This window comes from Pinus tabuliformis, chromosome 4_1 (genome assembly GCF_031772625.1).
Source record: "Pinus tabuliformis cultivar Carrire ecotype Pingquan chromosome 4_1, CPIR1, whole genome shotgun sequence".
In the NCBI taxonomy this organism is placed as follows: Eukaryota; Viridiplantae; Streptophyta; class Pinopsida; order Pinales; family Pinaceae; genus Pinus; species Pinus tabuliformis.
The window spans coordinates 594,048,756-594,064,935 of record NC_142303.1 but is presented as its reverse complement, the minus strand read 5'-3'; the positions used below and the strand labels follow the sequence as shown (position 1 = coordinate 594,064,935).

The 16,180-nt window shown below is 38.3% G+C and overlaps 1 pseudogene; it reads left to right on the top strand.

Annotated features, from left to right (window-relative positions):
- Nucleotides 1-7,334: 7,334 nt before the first annotated feature.
- LOC149177367 (galactan beta-1,4-galactosyltransferase GALS1 pseudogene) lies at nt 7,335-7,818 on the top strand (annotated as a pseudogene).
- Nucleotides 7,819-16,180: the final 8,362 nt, after the last annotated feature.

Here is a 16,180-nt window from a genome sequence, read left to right as displayed (position 1 = left end):
ATTAAGGCCAACAACCTTTTCTTCTTCTGCAATAAGTGGGACATGATGTTTTTGAACAACAATTTCATCTCTCATGGTGATCTTTTGTATCATTTCTTCCATTATACTTACCAAAATGTCGAGCTTCACTTCTGAAGATGTCAAGTGTTCCTTCTCTATGTTCTCCCTCTCTTCTGCCTTCAACTTTGACCTTTTGACCAACAGATTAGCTTCCACAGCTATTGCATTGTCCTGCATTTCTTCGAGTGTAGTAGGGTCCCTTTCTCTCAATTGAAATGCCATTTCCGGATCAAAGGCATCTGGGTAGTGTAAGAGAGCTAAACCGGGTGGTGGTTTGATATCAACAAGGATTGAATGGTATACTTGATTGAACCTAGCTGAAAAGTGTTGCACTATTTCTCCTAGCTGTTTTTTCAAATGATTATATTCTTCTAAAATTAGAAAATGATTCCTCTGGTTCACCCATTTATCGAGGAATATTTTCACAAACTGATGGAAATCGAGAATGCTTGTAGCTAGCAAGTTTTTGAACCATTCCTTGGATTCGCCTTGCAAAGATAAAGCATAAATCCTAATACTGACATAATCTTCTTCAACCTCAAAAAGGTCGAGAAATTTTTCAAAATTCTGAATATGTTTTTCAGCAGTGATGTTACCATATTCTCCATCAAACCTAGGAAGATATTTGTAATGATTTTCAGGGAAACCATGGAGTATAGGAGGTAAGATGAGTGGCTTGTATCTATCTGGAATTTTACAAGGTGTAGGAGTATGTACAAAAGTTGTAGGATTAGTCTTGATGTCTTGAGGCTCATCAAGTTGAAGATGGTCATCATAAGATTCAGAAGAAGGGTCTTGACCAAGATCAAAATTTGTATTCACAATATTCAAAGGAAAGGAATCAAATGCGGGTTTGGGATCTTTTCTCAAATACAATATACTTTGGAAAACCTTCTTGACATTCTCAGGAAAAGAGAAGAAATAATTTACAATAAATCATATTATATCTTGGATGAAATTCCAACTTGAATACTTGATCTTCCCATATTGTCCTTTCATTTTTCTGTTGGTAAGGTTCATCCTCCAGTGGAGTCTTTGAATTAAATTTGAAACTAATTTGGAGTCACTAGGTGAATGATTTCAGCCTTCCTATGTGTCTGATCGATGTCCACCATCATCAAATCAGATTTGATCCTTGTCATTCTTTCCCAAGGACGGATATGATCTTTTGTTCCCCAACAACAACACCAAAATGTTATCCTCCACAATATCCCAAGGCTGAGAAAGGAGATCGACGGAGGTAACCTCATACCACTTAGGGTCTAGCAGCTAGCCTTGCTAAACCAGAGAGAGCTCCCTCTATATCTCTCACAGCCAAATATGACTGGAGTGGGAAAAATATATTAGGCTAGATATTTCAGCTCATGTAAGGTTTTGAAATTTAGGGTTTTGTTGGATGAAGCATGAGTCAAGGAACCAAGGCTAGGGTTTTAGGAAAAACTCAGTTGCAAAAATACAAAGGAGAAAGGTAGGTATGTCTCAATGGCACTTCGAGGCTTTGTCAGTGTAGTGTAGGGTTGAAAAACATAGGTTCAAAATGAGCATGGAAAGCATGATTTCATTCATCAGAAGATAGATAACATAAAGATGAAATTCCTATCAAAACAGAGCTTAAACTTTAAGAATTTTGTTCATCAAACTCATAGGAAGATCATTGAAAGCATAGACATGGAAAGAAGATACATTAAACATTCATAAAATTGAATCACAAAAGAAAACACTGCCACAAGATCATACCACATGAATTCCTGAATAATAGTTGCAACTGGCTTGTATTACTGCAAAGTGATCAAGTACAAAGGCTCCAAAAGACTCTCAAGCATCCAACCCTTTCTCTAACTTAGATTGGGTTACATATAGATCAAAATATCGGTTTCCCCCTCTCAGGGGTTGAATCCAACATTCAAGGAACTGCTTACAAGAATATCTCCAACCATACCTAAGACTAGGGAGGTTAGAAACCAACTCCCAATTTGGTGCAAAACTGATTCATTTGACCATAAGAACCTATACAAGCATGAATCTACTTAATTTTTACTTTGAAAAACATAATTACACCTCAATGCATCATCACAACCCCTAAAATGACAAATTACATCAGCAAAATTTGAACTGCACTGACCAAATTTAGAAAAATGAGTTCAAGGCAAAAACATAGCAAATTGCCTGAAAACGTAGCGTGTTGCTTATAAGTGACTTTTGGAGGGGTTATCGAGCTCCAAATCAATATCTCAAAAATTCTGGAGAAAGCCCTGCTTGTATACTACACCATAGAATCTTCAAGCACTGAAAAAGATGGTTGCTTTACCTCCAAAAACCATTTCTCCCACAACTACTCCAAAAACGTACCGTGCCTCTAAAAAACATGGGAAAAAGGTGGTTTTTCGGTACTTTTTTTTTACTTTTTAACCTAGCAAAAGTTGTTGACATGGATCTCCGGTTACATAAATTTAATGTGCAGATAATAAAGAATCCAAAAATGCAAAATTTTCATGATTTGGAGGCCTCCAGCGAAAACGTAGCATGGGACACGCTACCTTTCTGCCCAAAAACTCTGTGAAATTTCAAAAATGCCCAAAATCTTCAAAAAATTCCAAAATTTGTTCAAAGTATTTGAATTTTTTTCCTTGGAGCTAGGTAATGATTCTTCAAGCTATGAGTGAAGCCTCAAGCAGCAACACAAGCTTGTCCCCCTTGTTTTGCTGAATTAGGGTTTCCCTTAGTTTTCTCTTCAAGTTTTAAATTCTGATTTGGAAAACCCTGTTTGGTATCCTTGTAGCTGTAGCTATGGCCTCAATTTAAATGATGAAGTTGAACCCTGCAATTTTTACCTTATCACTGCTAAGGTTTGTGGCAAAAATATTAGTTAACTTGGCATAATATCCTACTTGTTGAATTTGCTCACAAAACTCTAAACAACCCACCTTTTGGAAACATTGTCTGGAAAATGCTGAAGACCTCAATTCTTTGGTGTCAAGTGGCTCAAACCTTGACACCTGACCTCCTTTGTTGTATGGCTTCTTTCCTCCCTCCATTGCTCACAATTGCAAAGCAAAAACCCCAACCACAGAGATGGGAAAACAATGTTTTTTTAGAGGGAGTAGGGGATTGGGATTAGTATATTTAGGTGAGGGAATGAAGGATTCACGTAATATATATGTGGGTAAAAAAAATTAGGGAGGTAGGGATATGTGTTAGGAAGTTTAGGGAGGTGGAAAATGATGAAAATAGTGAAGGGATTGTTGTAGGGAATTTAAACACATTCATAACCCTAAAACTGCCATAATTGTAGCGTGAAGACTAGGATTAGGCCTAGGGGTTAGGGATATGAGTGAGGAAGAGTAATGAAGGTTGTGGGGAGTGTATTTGGGTATGAGGAAGGGTAATATAGATAAGGAACTAAGTAATTGTTTGAAATTTTGAAATATGGAGCTTCACCCACCAAAACGCAGCATTGACACTGTGGGAGGTTTGGACCACTAAAATGATGAAAAAAAACGATGAAAGAAGATGGAAATAGATTCAACTAACCTGTCAATGAGCTAATGAAACTTTTGCTAGCCCCATAGAACCCCTGTAGATGAAATCCTTGTTTATGGGAGTGAAAATGTAGCAGACTGTAGAAAACGCCTTTTGAAGCTGCAATTTGGTGTTGAACGTGATTGGATGACCTTTGTTGATGTGTTAGTGCTCAATGCAAATGGAATGAGCAATAGAAATGATTGTATGGTCTTTATAAGAGCAAATTTCACCTTTTGTATATGTCATGGCATGACATCATCCTCCATTTTAAAACCAAAGTGATGTGTTTTGTAGTAATAATTTCATAAGTTGAAGTAGTACCTTTACCTTTATTTCATATGCCTCCTAAGATTCTAACTCCCTTATGTGTGGACTCAAGACCATAAACATGGCCTTTTTAAAGCTTAAAATTGACATAATGATGACAATTACAAGTGATGAACTAGACCAAGACCTATATGATTATTTGACTGATCCATGCCCTGTAACACTTGAAAAATGACATGACCATGATGAATAATGATAACCATGAATGTTGAATGGAGTAGCACTAACCTAAACAGACCAACAAATGATCAATTTGTTTTTGAAAAATCATTTGAAACCATAAAAATTTAACCTAATTCCCTAGCAAAAAACTTTGAAAGAGCATATTTGATCACTGGTCACTGATAGCACTGACATACACTAACAACTTCTATAAATCCAAACAATAATGTAATTTAGATCGAGGGATAACATCTGCAGACTTTTAGTTTAAACATTGTTTCTTGTAGGCCACATCCTTGGATCCAAGTTTTAAAATCTTAAGAGGGCATACTAGAGAATAAAACTAGAGTTTATGCTCCTAACCTATTCTCTTGGGATGAAATTCCCCTCTAGGGCCTTGATTTCCTTTCATTTCCTCTATTATGGCTCCTTTTACCATGTGTGGAGCTACTTGACCTAGCAGCTGGAGGTCTCTTAATCACTGATGGAGCCTAGTGAACCTAGTTATAATATTTCAAAAACTTTCATTTTTCTGAGTTTCAGTAACCTATTTCTGAGTTCCTTGAATCTAGCGTGCTCTATATAGATTCTTTCCTCGGGAAAAATGACTTTGTGCTCTCCCTCTCCTCATGATAGGATCTGATAATAAGAAGGATTAGGTACAAATGGCATACTTGAACGTGTGGTTAGGAAAAAAATTGAAATTTCGGCGTCATGACTATCTTGGGAAACAACTGATACAACCAACAACATTGTACTACAATCCCTTTCAAGGTTAGCTCACAATCCCATTATTGTGGAGACCTTTCACAATGTTCACAATTCCATAAGAGCTTTGTCATGTCTTTTGTTACAAGCATCCACATTCTCTAAGTCTGTCGTCAGGATTGTGGCCATCGCTTCCATTAACTACTGAACCTTTACTTTGTTTAAGAATCCAATGGTTCAGGTACGTGGAGTGCTTATCCGTAAGGGCCTTGCATTTATGAGTGAAGCTTAATGGGCCTTGCATTTCTGAGTGAAGCTTAATGCTGCAAATTGTTTTACATTATAACAAATCAACAAACCCTTACTAGTTGTGTCTGAGACGAGCCTGAGATTATCTCGAGGGTGATACAATTGGGAATAATTGCAACTAGTGACAGGCAAATGAATTCATCCACCTGTCATATGATCTCCTTCTCTAAAGCCAGAGACTTGTATGCAACCTCTACAACAATACACAAACTTCTTCCTCCAACCATTTTGGCTTCTCCAAAACAACATCAAGAAGAAAAAAAATGTATGGCCTCGTTGTTCGAGTGGTTCGGTTTTCTTGCGAGCAATGATATAGAGGCTGTAACGGGGGTGTGGTTGGATTTCAACGGGAGGAGGAGAGGACAAAAACATTCTTAACATATACATTACAAAACTTGGCCCCTCCATTACTTTGTTATCTTTCCTGTCTCTGCAAAAAAGGGCCAACATAGACTTGTTTGTCATTCATCAGCATGCCATTCAACTTATCTATCACATTCTATGTTGATTCCTCTTGTTCAAATTGAACAAAACCATATCCTTTGGATTTCCCTTTTGAATCAGTTGCAACTTTACAGGATGAAATAGGTCCAAAAGCTGAAAATGTATCGTGAAGGGCTTTGTGATCTATCGTTTTATCTAAATTCTTGATAAATATATTTGTTGTTCTACTTTTGCGGATACTTGGATCTCAATGGGAATACATTATTCGGATAGGCTTTCCATTGATAGCTGTAAAATTTAGCACCTCTATAGCCCTAGACGCTTCTTGAGCAGTCATGCAGTTGACATAAGTGTAGCCAAGGGAGCACCGCATGATCATGTCCCTGCAGAGCCGAATGGACTGTACATTGGCCACCTGCTTGAAAACGTCGTAGAGTTGCGCTTCAGAGACATTAGCTTCGAGGTCCCCCACGTACAATGAAGTCGACGACTGAAACTGGGTGCCCTGAACGGTGATGTTGTTGGCAACAACATTCAAATTGTTGTTGTTGGAGACATTGATATTGCTCAAAGAAGTAGCGATAGTGGATGGGGTGGCAATGGGTTGCTGCGACTGCGATGTGGGGGGCGCCTGAACTTGATCCTACTACATTTAGGGCTCGCCTTCCCTCTAAAATTCAGGGGCTTCAAGAGCAGAGCAGCAACGTTGGTAACAAGACGATCCAGGGCCGACAAAAGCCTCATGGTTAAATGCAATTAGATAGAGGAGGACGAAATTTACCCTCATTGATTCGCTAGAGTGAACAATGTTTGCATATGAAAAGCTTGCATAGAGCAACATTGTTCACCCTATCCAATCTCGACGCTCCATTTTTATCTTCCTCTATCCCATTGAAATTTGACACGTGGAAAGTCATCGCCCCAAGAAAGGCTGTTGCTACGAGCATTTCTCCAGGAATATTCAAACCCTGGTGCATACATGCATATTTGAACCGTGGTGCATAGAATGTCGAAATCAGAACAATAGAGCTGAAGGAGATGAGCAAGGCAATGCATAATGCCAGAATTGCAATGAACATCGACAATAGAGGCATTGAGATAATTCATGTGAAAGAATATCTGAACAAGAGCGTGTTTCATCCATATGGACATGTCACATACTTGTTTATCCAAATGAGGGCTTACAGAGGAGGTCTAGCCACATTCATTGTAATTGGGCTTGCTTCCAAGACTTTCCACATTTATGGAAAGCCACAATTTGAATGTTAGTGGATCCCTAGTAATTCGTCTTCTGGAAGATTAATAAAGGGCAAGGCTGAAAAAGTGCTCCCAGATTGGGGCTATGGCTGATTTTACACAGTTGTGGTTGTCAATTGCAAGTTTCCCATAGTGTGGGAACTGATGTCGATGGTGGAGAGCTCATTCTTCATGCAATCCATGGTGACGACTTTGAGAAATGAGATAGGATCATTTTTCTCATGGAAGAAAAAGGTACCTACAATGGCTCTATTTATAGCTAGTTCCTCCCTATGATTTTCTCTATTGTGGTTCCTCTCTAAATGGTGACCCGAGTCCTTCAAGAATGAGAGTGGATGACTTATCATGCCATATTCTTTGGGCCTAAATCTCACTTTGTTTTGCATGATATAGGTGGAGTTCATCCCCATGTTAGAAAGGTGTTGGAGCCATGGATTCAAGTTGCTTGTGTGACATTGCATGATATAACTAAGCGAGAATAGTTTGATGGGTATTATCACAATCAATTCCTCATTATAAACAATTGTTTGCACAAGTACAAATTCATGGCAAAGTGGACATTTTTCTTCGATGTAGATGTGTATTTGTATATTCTTGGGCGGAAAACATTGCAATATGTTTTGAAGGAACTCTCTGGATATACCCAATTCACCATTGAGAAATATTCCATGTCCAACAAGCTCTGCTTGCAAAATAAACTACACAACATCTTGGCCAACAATCCTTATTCCAGGTAAGACCCATTAAAGTTTCAATTAATTCTAAGTAAAGATTCGATTATGTTTTTTGGGTTTGAAATTCAATGTGATAACTTTGTTGTGCAGGGAATGGGGATTTGAGAAGTTGTTATTCAGGGATGTGAAGAGAGGCATAAAGAGAGATCACAAGTATGCAATGCAGGTTATAAACGTGTATGCCACTGGAGTTCACATGTCTAAGAATGTGATAGGGAAAACACAACACGAGACAAAGCGAAAAATAAGATATTACGAGTATCATAACACCATAACTACCAAAGGAGATCCATGAAGGGAATTCATGAAGCCATTGATGAGAAACAACGTGACTTGGGTAGGAGGCACTCTGTATGTATACAATTGCACCATGAAAGCCACTGCTCATCCATTAAGAAATTCGAGAGAGAGTTGATGGGATTCAATCTTGCATCCATTCAACAATGAACACTAGACAATTTGTTGGGAAAATTATGGAAAACTATTCAACCTGTGAGTACTATTTGTGAAAAGACAAAAAATTTGCATTCATTCAACAATGAACACTAAATGTGAAAAGAAAAGAAAAAGTTGCGTCCTTTCAACAATGAACACTGAGCAATTTGTTAGGAAATTTCTGCAAGTACTATTTGTGAAAAAACAAAATATTGGAAGAGCTTTGATTTGATCAATAAATCCAGAGCTCGGTATTTAGTAATTGTACCATTCTTTAATGTCTTGATGTTGTATCTGTGGTTGTAAATGCGTGTGTTTTACAACAAGGTTGGGATTGTGTTGTTTTATGGCAACACAATTTTCATTCTTGGTGAACTCTGCCGTTCGTGATGATGTTTTCTTAATTTCTTTATATAATCTATGCCTCATTATTGTTAACAATTATATGCCCACCACATTTATGATTATTGTTCAATACTATTCTCCCATACATATAAAAAATGAAAGGTTTTATTAATATAATTTAAATCAAATCTAAAAAAATCATAATTTTATTAATAATGTTTAATATTATTTTTTAATTATTATTATATATTTGCATTGAAGGTGTTTCCTCTGCTGAGTTTGGGTGAGCATATATTGTTCACCTCGAGTTCCATTGGACGTGGGCAAGCCAGTGAGATTTGTAATCATCATTTTGAAAGTCAAAAGTGGCTCCAACCTCCCCTGGTCAATCTCTGTCTGATCTCTCTCTGGTCAGTTTCTTTTCTAGCTCTTTAAAATTTTCCTCCGAGTTGTAATTCCCCAACTGGTAAATGCAAGGGTCTGAAAAAAAATGTTCATTTTGTATTCACAATTTGCCTAGTCTTCCCAAATCTTATATTCCTTCGGTATGACTTTGCACCTTTAGGGGCAATTGCTAGTTATAGTTAATATGAAGTTTACACATAACATTTTAAGAATCAACTTAAATCCATGTTAACTCTAGATTCATCACCCATAAAGAAAGATCAAAATTTGAGGAAATGTTTGTAGACTTAAGAACTTAATCCCTCACAATGCATGGTAGCTAATACATTTAAATGAAGTGTTAACATGAGATAGAAGTGTGATTTCTTTTGTAATAAACATGGAGTTGACAAGTGACATATTAATAACTAACATAGATCCATATTTAATCTAGAATGAAAATTTGAAAAAAAAATTACACCTTTGTGAATTTGATCATTTTTTGTGCATGATAAGTTTAAAGTAAATTGACCATTAAAATATTTTAATAATGATTTGTAATGATTTTAATATTTAGCATGGAGTTAACACATGGCATGTGCATGAGAGAATTAGATATTGTCCTGTTAAGACAAATGTAATGGCCCTCGCTAGCCTGTTATACTTCTGTCTCTTCCTTAATCTTCAGGGTGTTTCTATCTATGGAGATTCGAGAATCATGGTGGAATATGTCAAGGGAAGTAATTCCATCTCCAGTCCTCACCTCATTGGTTGGCTAGACAGGATAAAGTTCTACTGGAATCTTCTAAAGGATGGCTCAATCCAACACATCTATAGGGATAAAAACGGGCAGGTAGATGCTCTGTCGAGAAAGAGTCTTCTTAAGGCTCCTGGTTTTTGGCATCTTCAGATCTCTGTTAAAAGGCATATCTTCTTCATACAGGATTTTTATCCTTCTGACTATTAATTTCTTGCTTGCAGATCTTTTGGACCTTTTAGTGTTTGTTTTTTCCAGCTTTATTTTTCCATAGTGCTGTAGTCTTATGATGCGGTTTATCTCCACAGGAACATATCTTAATGTAGTATTTTTTTTTGTGAGTGGCGTTATTGCTGTGGCTGATCTCAAAGTCTTATGATGCAGTGTATCCCCACAGGAACTTACCTCAGCGTTTTTTTCTCTTTATGAGACTGTTTTGTGGCCGATTGTAATTGGCTGATACTTTATTTTGCTTCCTGGCTACAGTCTTCTTCAGATGGTGGGAGCTTGGTCTTTTTGGCCCTGTATCCCCAGTATTTTGACTATGGTTTTATACGCTGATCCTGAAAATCCTTCCGAGGTCATATGCTATGTTTTTTCAATATGTATATGTAGCTTTTTTATATATCTTATATAAATACAATAGAGCCTTTTTGTCCTGAAAAAATTATTTCTTGTAATGACTTTAAACTTTAAACAACATTTTTCAAAACACTTATGAGATGAAATATAAAAACTATTCTTATATATAATAAAATCATGAATAGAAAGCATTTATAATAACTTAATACTCTAATAAAGTCGCGATTAAAAAGGATTTATAATAAGTGAAGGATTTATGGTATATACTTTGTAAAAACATTTAATGAAGTGAATAAAATATATTAGGATATTTTAAATTTTATAGGTTTGTCACGGGTATGTCACAGGTAAATTTGATTCATTTCGAAGCCTATTTCTTTTCGCTATACATTCTTTATCAAATTATAAGTTTTATATTTAAACTTTATAATAAAAAATATAATTAAAAAAATTATCTAATAATATTTGATTAATTAAAAATAAGACATGATTATTGAAAATTTTATATCTTATTCTTATGGCATCAGATTAAAAAATAAAACTATAAAAAAGTATTCACTATAGATTTGTGATTTCGACCGCATTGTATTAAAAGTTAATACGCAAGAAAATAAATAAATAAATATATATATATATATATATGGAATTAATTCTCTAAAGAGCCGAAACATTATATATTAAAACAAAAAGAATTAAGTGTATGTATATTGTAGGTTTCCAAATATATTTGGTATAGAAGAAATTATATATATATATAACAAAAATTTAGTATACAAAAAGATTATTTTAAAATAACAATTCAATATTTAAAATGATTGAAAAACGATTAATAAGATAAAATGTAAACACATTGTTACCACTAACAAGGTTTTGGTCAGGGTCTTTTGAAAATTAAGTTGCAAAGAAGGAATTGGTGCCTTTAAATTATAAATACCCTTTCAGGGTGAGGTTTAACATACCCATTGAAAATGCAGCGAGAAAAGTCTCAATTTGATTTTTGCCTTAATTAAATTGGGGAAATTTCAATTTCAATTTCAGCAGAACAACTTGGAGGAGTTAACTGAGGTGACATGGAACTTGTCACTCAGTTAAGAACACTTAATTCTAGTTAATGAGTTGAGGTTCAATTTAATTGTGTTTATTCCTAAAAAAATAGGAGTTTAGCTCAATTAATTCGAGTTAGGGGCATGAAGTTCAGTTGTGTGCGGTGGCTTCCTAAATTCTAGGAGCCTAGGTTGAGTTAATTTCAGTTGTAGTGATCCGGACTTAAACAGGAACACAACAAATTACAGAGATAACCGTATACACAAAGATGCAATGGAAATAATACTTCATTTCATTAATGTAAAATACTGAAATATGCTTACAAACAGTAATGGAAATAAACTAGCTAGGGCGATGGTAGCTTATCTCTGAGAAGAGATGTGGTGGCTACATGCCTCTGAATTGTGTTACAATGAGGCTCGAAGGCCTATTTATTGTTGAGAAACAATGGAAAATCCTCAACATTCCAAAACCTAACCCTAGAAGATGAAACGCCAAACTGTGGGCCCTGTTTGGGTAAATTGGTACATCAATTTCCCGGGGTCATAACTTTGGCATATGATCTCCGTTTGACGCGTACAATAGCTCGTTAGAAAGATCTATCCGAGCACTACCACTTTGGGAGGCAACATGGGTCCATGGACCATAACATGGTCCATGGACACATGGTCCATGGACCCATGTTGCCCCAGATTTCCCAAAAAACGTCGTTTAGGGCCTCAAAACGGCTCTAGAAGTTCAGGACCCGAAAAACTGCTAAAAATAGTAAGTTGTGTTACAATTTAGGAAACTGAAAAACTGAAAGAGACAGTTGTGGGGGTCCAAATGGGATAGGTGGGTGGCCACCAACATCCACCTGGATCATTCCTCCCCCCTTAGGAAGCAATGGTCCCCATTGCGTTGAGTTCTTCCCTGAGATGAGGAAGCTTTTGCTGAGCTGGGTCTCTGGTGAGCTATTCTGCAATCTTTGATGTGTCCAGAAATGGTGGGAAGCATGGTCGACGATGGTCCACATTGAACACTCGGTGCAAGCCAAGGAATGGAGGAATGTTGTGCTTCAAAGCATTGTTGCCCGTAGCCTTGGTACTGGTGTAAGGACCATGTCGGAGTCGCCTGAGTTTCTGATGGGTTCTGGTAATGCGTTCTCTTTGCAGATGTAACCAAACTTTGTCGCCCAACTGAAACTTGTGTGGTACCCTTGTGGGTGAGGAGAAGTTGTTCCTGTGTTTGGTCATCACTGTATCCCTTTGCTGCTGCTGCTGCGTGGAGGGACCCTTTGCGGGGGTCATGGATGTAGCAACGATCTTCCCCTTACTTTGGGAGTGAACCAGACAGAAAATAAATTTCCTAGTCTGTGATATGAGCTTGCTGCCTTTCTTAGCAGTGATCAAAGAGGTTGCGGTAGGCGGGGCTACCTCTGGTATCTTGTATAATGGATCACCCAAAGAAATGATGACAGCGCGAGGCCTTGACTCATACACAGCATGTCGCCTCCACAAGTATGGCTGACCTAGTAGTACATCACAAACATCCAGAGGTGTAACATCACACAATACCTCGTCTGTGAAGGGCTTGATGTTGTAGGGAAGGCGGCACTGCTGGTGAACTTTGAGATCTCGTCCTTCATGAAGCCACCCGATATTGTACGGCTGTGGGTGTGGTGTAGTCGGTAGACCCAACCGCTTCACGACTTCAGCTGAAATGAGATTCTTTTGGCTGCCACTGTCGACAATGAATTGTAGCGGCGAACCCTTAACCCACATCTATGAGTGGAAAAGACGCTTCCCTTCCTCTGGATTTTCGGGCTCATTTTTCTGGATCTTGGTGGTGGCAACAGTGGCGCTGGGATCCGCATCAATGATCTGCTTCCCTTTGCCATTCCCCTTGTCGGGTTCTGGCTCAGGGTCAGAACATGCCTCTGATTCAGAAGCCTTCAACTCCGCCACCAGTGACTGCTTGGTTTGACACTCACTTGTGTTATGAGTGGGACTCTTGTGGAACTCACACCACTTTCCTGTGTCCTTCTTCAGCTTCGTGGTGTTCTTTTCTTGCAGCTTCAAGGGGTTGTCTTGGGTCACCCTGCTTTGGCTTTGTCCTTTGGGCTTCGGATTTGCAGATCCAAAGTCTCGCTTCTTTTGTTTGAACTTTTGCTCGATTTTGATAGCATATCGGTATGCTGTGCCGAGTGAGGAGATGTTCAAGAACTCCATCTCTTCCTGGATGTATCTGTGTAGGCAACCACGGTATTTGAGTACCAGATGCAGCTTAGAATCTTTGATACCCAACTGCGTGCGAAGGGTATGAAAAATGTTTGTGAACTCCGGCACATCTTGGTCTCATCCGTGCCGCAGTGTGGTCCATTTGATGTATTTGTCCTCATAGCTTTTGACAGGGTAGTACTGCTCCTTGATGGCATTCCAGAAGTCATTCCAAGTGGGTGCGGCCGAAAATAGTGAGCTTGTACTTTCATCCTTCTGCTCACAGTAGGTTTCCCACTAGTCCTTGATGTGGGGGGCTGCTTTGAGAAGAGCGAAAACAATCTTTTCCCGACTCGAAAATTCATGAACAGAAAAATAACCCTCTAGCAGATTTAACCATTTATCTACGACATCTGCATCTATCTAACCCTCGAATATGGGGATTTCAAAATTAACTTGTACCTTAAAGGGTGTGGCATTTCTAGAGTCGCTGTTGGAAGCCGATGCGTCGCCTCTGGGTAGCCGCTGAAGGATCCGGACAAAGTTGTCCATCATCGCGTTCCTTTGTCGCTCGAGGGCTTCTTCGAGCAAGATTTTGATAGGATCTCTTGCCCCCTCGTTTTTCTTCTCATCCGCGATGGGAGGCTGTCGGGATTTGCGAGGCTGGTCTTGCAAAGGTTCGACCAGTTCAAGCCCTAACTCCTTATATCCCGACCTCGTTAGGGACATGCAAAGAAAAACAGAGAAAAAGCAGACCGCTCTGATACCACTGATCCGGACTTAAACAAGAACGCAACAAATTACAGAGATAACCATATACACAAAGATGCAGTGGAAATAATACTTCATTTCATTAATGTAAAATACTGAAATATGCTTACAAACAGTAATGGAAATAAAATAGCTAGGGCGATGGTAGCTTATCTCTGAGAAGAGATGTGGTGGCTACATGCCTCTGAACTGTGTTACAATGAGGCTCGAAGGCCTATTTATTGTTGAGAAACAATGGAAAACCCTCAACATTCCAAAACCTAACCCTAGAAGATGAAACACCAAACTGTGGGCCCCGTTTGGGTAAATTGGTACATCAATTTCCCGGGGTCGTAACTTTGGCATATGATCTCTGTTTGATGCGTACAATAGCTCGTTAGAAAGATCTATCCGAGCACTACCACCCAGATTTCCCAAAAAACGTCGTTTAGGGCCTCAAAATGGCTCCGGAAGTTCAAGACCCGAAAAACTGCTAAAAATAGTAAGTTGTGTTACAATTTAGGAAACTGAAAAACTGAAAGAGACAGTTGTGGGGGTCCAAATGGGATAGGTGGGTGGCCACCAACATCCACCTGGATCATGTAGCAATTTAATTAAGTTAAATTGAGTTATGTTTAGTTAAACTAGTTCTAACTTATGTAGGAACTATCAACTTGTGGAAGTGGAACTTCAACCACACTGAGTGATCATCCAGATAACTAATCAATCAACCTAAATTAACTCATGCATGCAGAGAATTCAAGTTACCCAGTTGAGATTGGAGTTCAAGAGAAGTTTACTATTAGTTGTAAACTACTCCAAATTATACAGGTGGTGCATGCAATCAAAGAATTGACCTAAAGGAATTGCACAATCCAGATGAAGAAAATTCCTAGTTAATAGGGGCCTAATTTCTAGAGGAACAACACAAGGAATTAGGAGCTTGGAGGGCTAGAAAAATGGCTAAGTGTAGGACAGAGTCAGTGACTCAGGAAGAGGGATAGACTATACACTTGCAGGATGTGCTCAGGCTTGAGCAAGCATATATATTTCATCTCTATTTTCTGATTAATGCAATATAGATAGTAAGGGGTTTTGAGCAGTTCCTTTCCCCTAGATAAATATTTGTGCATGTGTGATATTTCCTTTTGCATGTCTATGATTTGTGTTCTATATGGTGAATTAACTTTTGCATGTCAATAGAGTAGCTTCAAGTCTTGTAATTTAGTAAATTTCATGAGTTCTTTTGAATCTACACATTAATTTCTACATGGTATCAAAGCTAGATTCACAATAAAGAAGAGATTTCGAAGTTGTCATTGTAGGAGGTTCAAATTTGAAGATCAATGTTACAGGTTTTCTCCAGGACTGAGAAGATGGCTTTCAATGGACTCAAGCTCAAGTATGCTTTGGAAGGAACCACAAATTTTGTGGCATGGAAGATCTGAATGGAGGCAATATTGGATGATAATGGGTTGCTAGAATACATCAAGTTAGATGTAGCAAAACCCCCAACATTTGATGCCCAAGATCTTGATCAATGGAAGAAGGATGTCACTAAAGCAAGGAGGATGATATTGTCTTAAATATCCATGGAAAAGAGACTTTGTTTGTGATGTGGAAGACACTGACAAAGTTTTTTGAGAATAATGATGACCACAAGAAGCTGACACTCAAGGACAAGCTTTGAAGTATTAAGATGAAAAAGAATGAAACAATTCCGCAGTACCTGAGCAAGTTTACACAGTTTCGTGATGAACTTGGCGGGGTCGGTGTTACTGTCCTTGAATAATATCTGGTAGCTCTAGCCCTCTTGGGTCTTCCCAAGAGTTGGCATAGTTATCAAGATTCGGTAAATGGTAGAGAGAAACTACCAAGCTGGGAGTGGTTATGGTCTGATCTAGTGCAGGAAGAAATAAGGCAGAGAAACAGAGATGGGACCTCATCCAAAGAAGAGGAAGAGGACTTTGCATTAGTCAGCAAGGGAAAGAAGGCCAAGGGGAAGAAGTCCCAAGGTGAGGCTCATTCCAGCCAAGAGGGAAAGCAAAAAGACTTGTCCAAAATCAAGTGCTTTCACTGTCATGAATTCAGGCACTATGCCACGAAATGTCCACAGAAAAAGGCAAGCAAGAAGGAGTTTGCAGTTGCAGCACCATGTAAAG